Genomic DNA, 6,266 nt, shown 5'->3' on the forward strand with positions numbered 1-6,266 from the left:
AGACCCATGAGAGTCTTGCAAAAATTACCGACAAATAGGACTTTTCGTCAACCACTAAACAGTCTCATGATAAAAAGAACTGAATTGACACTCGTTAGAAGTAGAACTTTTTAGTACAAAAGTATTCCAAATAACAAACGGGAATTTGAAAAATGCAGTTCTCTAAAATTGTATTAAACCTGGAAAGCTCTTAAAATGAATTTTTCAAATTTTCCTTACTAATTTGGAGATTTTGGAAATTTCAGTTCTCTACAAAATTTTCTCTTAACACAATTTACCCAAGCATCCCCAGTCTCACCATATTTGAATATATGTTCCAATTGTTTAGATTGGAAATTAGCTCTATGTATTTCTAATATTTGAATGCATTTTTTAATTTTTTTATGAAAAAATGAACAATAAAGATGAAAATTGGAGATTTTATAGAAAGTTATAAAAAATATTTTCCAGAAAAAAACAACCCCTTCCTCTCTAGGTGGCTGCAGCCCCAACTTTTTTTCACTCTCTTTTGTATTGATAAAGTAAGGGTTAGCACACTTTCATGCAACTGTTGTGCGGTGTGACTAAAAAGGCCATTGTGAGATGGGCATGCCACTTTTAAAAGTGATCTTGTGTGTTGGGAAATTAACTCTTAATGTCACGTTAGGTAACTATTGTGTGTGGTGAAGCATCAAACAATGTCGTTTGATGGAGAGTAAAGTTGGCAAATTGGGCACTTGATGGATGGCCACCTGGCAACCATCCAACGACCTAGTCTTTGCCCGATGTTCATTGATTGTCTTTTGGCCCTTTCTATTAATTATGCTTCACGATCAACCCTTAGGCGTCGATATTGTCTTTTCTAGATCCAATCTTAGCCGCTCAGATTCATTATTTATTGCTACAGTGTCTTGAGATTCGAGAGAGGCATGAAAAGAAGAAACGAAATAGGGGAAGGAAGAGCTATCGACAGAAGGGTTTGTGAGCAAGGGTTTCTCTATTTGTTCTCTCTATTCGTCATTTTCTTTTGTACTCCCTGACTCTTAGGGTAAGCTTCTAATCTATTTTTTGTGATTAAGAGGTAGTTTTGTTAGAGAACCATTGATGTATAGTGAGTGAGAGAATTGTTCGTATCGAGGGTGTATTTTTGTTGTGTTTGAGATTCTGAGATTATTTTTGTTGTGTTTGAGTCTTCTTCTTTTCTCAACAGTGGTATCAGAGCACGGTTATATTAATCATGTTCTAGGATTTAAGTTAAATTGAAATCTGGTATGTTCAAATCTTGGTTTGTTCTTTACTTTGTGTGTCAATCTATTCTCTGGGATTTTCTAAGAGTCACTATCAATGGGTGTTTGCTGAGTGAGTCTCAATCTAGAGGTCTAGGTTACCTTCGTGTAAGCCGAAGATGGTGTCCACCCAATTTGAAATCAGAATATTTGATGGGAAAGGCGATTTCAGTAGTTGAAAAAAGAAGATGAGGGTAACATTGGAGCCAGATGATCGGAAATGGTTCATAGACCAGATTGCTCGGACTGAAGAAATTAGAGATGAGGCTTACAATCTGATATTCCTCTATCTCGGTAACAGTGTTATTCGAAAGGTAGATGGTATGTCTAACCCTATTGATCTCTAGAATAAGCTTGATTCTCTGTATGCTATTATGACTGCACCTAATCTCATTTATCTAAAAGACATGTTGTTTAATTTTAAGATGGATACTGTTAGAAAACATTGATCTGATCATACGCAGTGGAAAATAAAATCTGATTTTATTGGTATCACGTTTTTCAAATCTTATGGTTAAATCGAAGACATAAAACGAAAAGTTACCTCGAAGCGAAATCTGATTTCGTTGCTGATAACCCGCCTGATATCTCCCACGCGTGAGATGCCGAGTCGGTCCACCCGAAATCGTCAAGACTTCAATAGACTTGAGAGAAAAAGGGACTCGGAAATTTTCTCTAAAATTTCCGTTTTGATTCAACTAATTAATTGATTGGATTTTGGGTTTAATGTTATATTTATAAACAAGAAACCCTAAAACCCTAAATGCTATTGGGCCGGGCTTTAGGTGCTAGCAAAAGGCCCAAACCAAATTAATAATTAAATAAATAATCATATTACTTATTTAATTATTCTTATTTCTTAAATAATTGCATTTATAATTTAGTAATTCCATAATTACTAAATTTGCCCCCTTTTTCTTTTAAAAACGATTTCTATTGGGTGGGACTTTCTGGGTTCACAATTAAACTGGCAACGAGAATTAATCAATTATTAATTCTCGTAAATCACGAGTGACATCTAGCAATATGTCATGATTACCCAACTTAATGTGAAGCGGGAATGTGAACCTTACATTACGGTGTCCTGCAATACAGTCCCTTTATCATACTATATCCCGACGAGATATGAGATCACGGTCAGTAGGTCAAATCTCTCGATCTCGTCGTATGACCAAATCCAATAATCACACTTGACTAATATGACACAACCTCTACGGAATCCAAATTCCGTCGTCATATTACCTCGGCCAAGGATTTATCGTCAAGTGACCACTGGATCGCATAGGATATCTTCCTCGTATATCTCGAGATGATAGATTCCATGTCTGATGCACACATACCTCGTGTGTCATTGAACTAGGCACATAGATACGTACGGCTATCCCTGATTAGGACAACCATATAATATCGCTGATATCCTAATCCACTAACACACAGATATCCATGTCATCTCAGGTCTAAGGACTAATGCAAATCCGTAGTTAATATTAAATCATTGACCCGTGAGATAAAACCCATGTGATTCAATATTAATAGTCCCGTTCAGTGAACTCGTTCCTATAACGAGCACCCACTCGTCTTTCTTCTGTATCTTATACAGAGTGGTACGAGACCCACCAATCTTGTCTTTCGGCATCTTATACCGAACAAGGAGGAAGACGATGTGACAGCCTTTGCGAGTTACTAATTATCCAAGTTAGAAACTCTATGGCCAGGAACATATTTATAGTATAACGTATTGTGGATTAACCGTCTCGATTATTCTTAACAATTAAGAATGGTATCCACTCCTTATTATACTAAAGGATATTTGTATGTTCAATTTAAATCATATTGCAATTTCAATTAAACATAAAACTTGCCATTAAATAAGGTTTAAAGAATTACAAGATCAAGCCCTATTGTGTCACTAGAACTGGTCTTAAGGGCTTATATCTAACAGATACCTCTCAATTAATGGATGAAAATATTAATGAATTTACTATATTAGCTTTATTATTAAGAGGTACTGACCAAGCATTGGGTGATACCAGTGAGGTTATGATTTTATTGAATTCATTGCCTGATGATTATGATGTTAAGCATGCTTTGTGATATACAGGCATTGCTCCTAGTTTGGATCTTGTAATCTCAGGTATTAAGGCTAGAGAACTTGAACTAAATTCATCAAAGAAGTCGGGCAATAATCTATTAGTGAGAGTTAAAAATGATAAAAGAAGTCACATAGGTAATGCTGATTAATCTAGTGGACCAAGGTATAAAGGAAAGAAGAAAGATAAGAAGGGAAAACAAAAACAAACTAAGTAGAAATGCTACCACTAACAAACTAAGTAGAAATGCTACCACTGTGGGAAAGAGGGACACATTGAAAAATACTGTTATGATTTTATTAGGAAACAAAAACAAGGGGGGAAATGTGATTGTAGTCGTAGGTAGTTCTAATTGCTTAGCTGAAGTGCTTACTATCTCTAGTTCATCTATTGAAAATGAATGGGTAATGGATTCAGGTTGTTCTTTTTATATGTATCCTAACTTTGAATGGTTTCAAAATTTCAACAATAGAGAAACTGGAACAGTATATATGGGAAACAATCACTCATGCAATGTCCAAGGTATTAGTGACATATCTTTAAAATTGCATGATAACAAAACAAGGATTTTAACCGATGTAAGATATTGGCTGCACTCCCACCCTGCAATTAAAACACAAAACAAAACACAATAAAAATTTTATATTTTTTTCTTTATTTAGGTGAGAGGTTTATACTCGTCAGTGTACGAGTGCAGTTGTAGTCCAAACTTAAATTTATATTTTCTAAATGAGTCCAGGTCGTCTACTGAGAGATTTATTTATGGCAAAATAAAAAGAATGTCACACAAGCACACACGCATTTGGACAAATTGGCAACAAGGTTTTTTATGGTTTTTTAAACAACAGATACTAGGAAATAAATTAAGGCAGTAATTGAAATAAATACTTTAAGTGAGAATATAAAATTAGATAGTACTTGAGTTAAGACAATTTCAGTGCCAACCCGTTGATTCCCAAATTTTAGCATAAAACATTAATTTAATTTCAGATATGAGGGTTTGTTATTAAATGCAATTAGAGATGATGATAGTTCTAGGTTAAGCAATCCCCATACATGATATGCGGGATTCTAATTTAAGCAACCACCATAAATTCAATTGCAATTAATACACAAAACAACTAAATTAATCATCCGGGTTTGGGTATGATAGCGTTTCCAGTTCTAGTAACTCTCATACATGGCATGAAAGCTCTAAGTTAGGCTTACGCTCCAATCCAAATCTAGTGATTTCTCAATAATTAAGATACACTCATACTGAAATTTAAATTAATGTTACTTATTTAAAGCGCAACTTTCTTTGGGAATCATTGGCGTTGGACACTGTCCTTGCCTTAACCCAAGATTAGATTTAGCTACTCATTTCCATTTAAAAGTTAATTGACATGAATTTAAACGACGTAATTTAAATAACAAAATTTAAATGACAAGAAATTTAAAGACATAAACTAACCGGCCATTTAGGCGGTGGATAATTAAATGACAAGAATTAAAATTGCAGAAATTAAAGGCATAAACTAACCGTCCATTTAGGCGGTGAATAATTAAATGACAAGAATTAAAATTGCAGAAACTTAAAGGCACAAATTAACCGGCCATTTAGGCGGTGAATAATAAAGTAATAATAAATGACATAAGAATTTAAAAGAAGAAAGGAAGGAAGTAAGATCACAAGAGAGAATACTAAAGAAAAGGGGAAAGAACAAGAACAATTCTCAAAGAGAGAATTATAAGGAAACAACTAAACTTTGATTCAAGAATAATAATCACACTTACAAATGCAATCAAGCGAGCTATTTATAGGCCACAAGATGCAATACAAACCACACAATTTCAATTATTCAATTAGACATAATTATATCTAATGGGCACTCACACACTTAAAGTTAAATGGATTTTAGCTATAATACACACCTAATATTAAATAGATTTTAGCTAAAATACATACCTAATAAAGCACTCATAAAGTTAAATGGATTTTAGCTATAATATCCACCTAATAGTTAAATGGATTTTAGCTAAAAAACACACCTAATAAAGCTCCCACATAAAAAATAAAAATAGATTTCTATAAATTGATTTTTTAATCTTCATTAGGATTAAAAATAATCATTGGGCTTTCTCCAAATAATATCTTCCATGGGTTGCTCAAATTGGGCCTTAATTCTTCATGGGCTTGAATTCTTCATGGACTTTAATTTTTCATGGGCTTGATTTCTTCATGGGTTTGATTTCTTCATGGACTTGAATTCTTCATGGACTTTAAGTCTTCATGGGCTTGAATTCTTCATGCCTAAAAAATAATTTAATATTATTAATAAATTATATATTATATATATATTACACATGGCACATATATATTATATTATATTATATATATATATATTACATGCATGCATATAATGATGTATATGTATTATATATAATTTTATATATTATTATTATTTACTTTAGAACTTCATTTCATTCATCTTTCAATTTAAAGTTGCATATAACCATAAAATATATATTAATATCTAATTTAAGCCATTTTTAAGATCAAAAGAAGGGTATAATTATAACAAAATTTTTACAAAATTAACCACTAATCAGATATGTACCAGGTTTAAAAAGAAACTTGATCTCTCTTGGTGCACTTGATGAGTTAGGTTTTTCATATTAAGCAAAAAATGGTTTCATGCATACTTAAGGGTGATGATCTAATCTTGACTGGTACCAAGAAAAATAGCTTGTATATTTTGAATGGCTGCTATCATCCTTCTGTTAATATGCATTCTGTTTGCACTATTAATTTTGATGAGACATATTTATGGCACTTGAGACTTGGTCACATTAGCCTGAAAGGTCTGCAGGTACTGAAAAACCAAGGTTATCTTGGACCAGTGTCTGGAGGATCCTTGGACTTCTGTGA

The sequence above is a fragment of the Diospyros lotus genome, chromosome 3, assembly GCF_014633365.1.
Source record: "Diospyros lotus cultivar Yz01 chromosome 3, ASM1463336v1, whole genome shotgun sequence".
NCBI lineage: Eukaryota > Viridiplantae > Streptophyta > Magnoliopsida > Ericales > Ebenaceae > Diospyros > Diospyros lotus.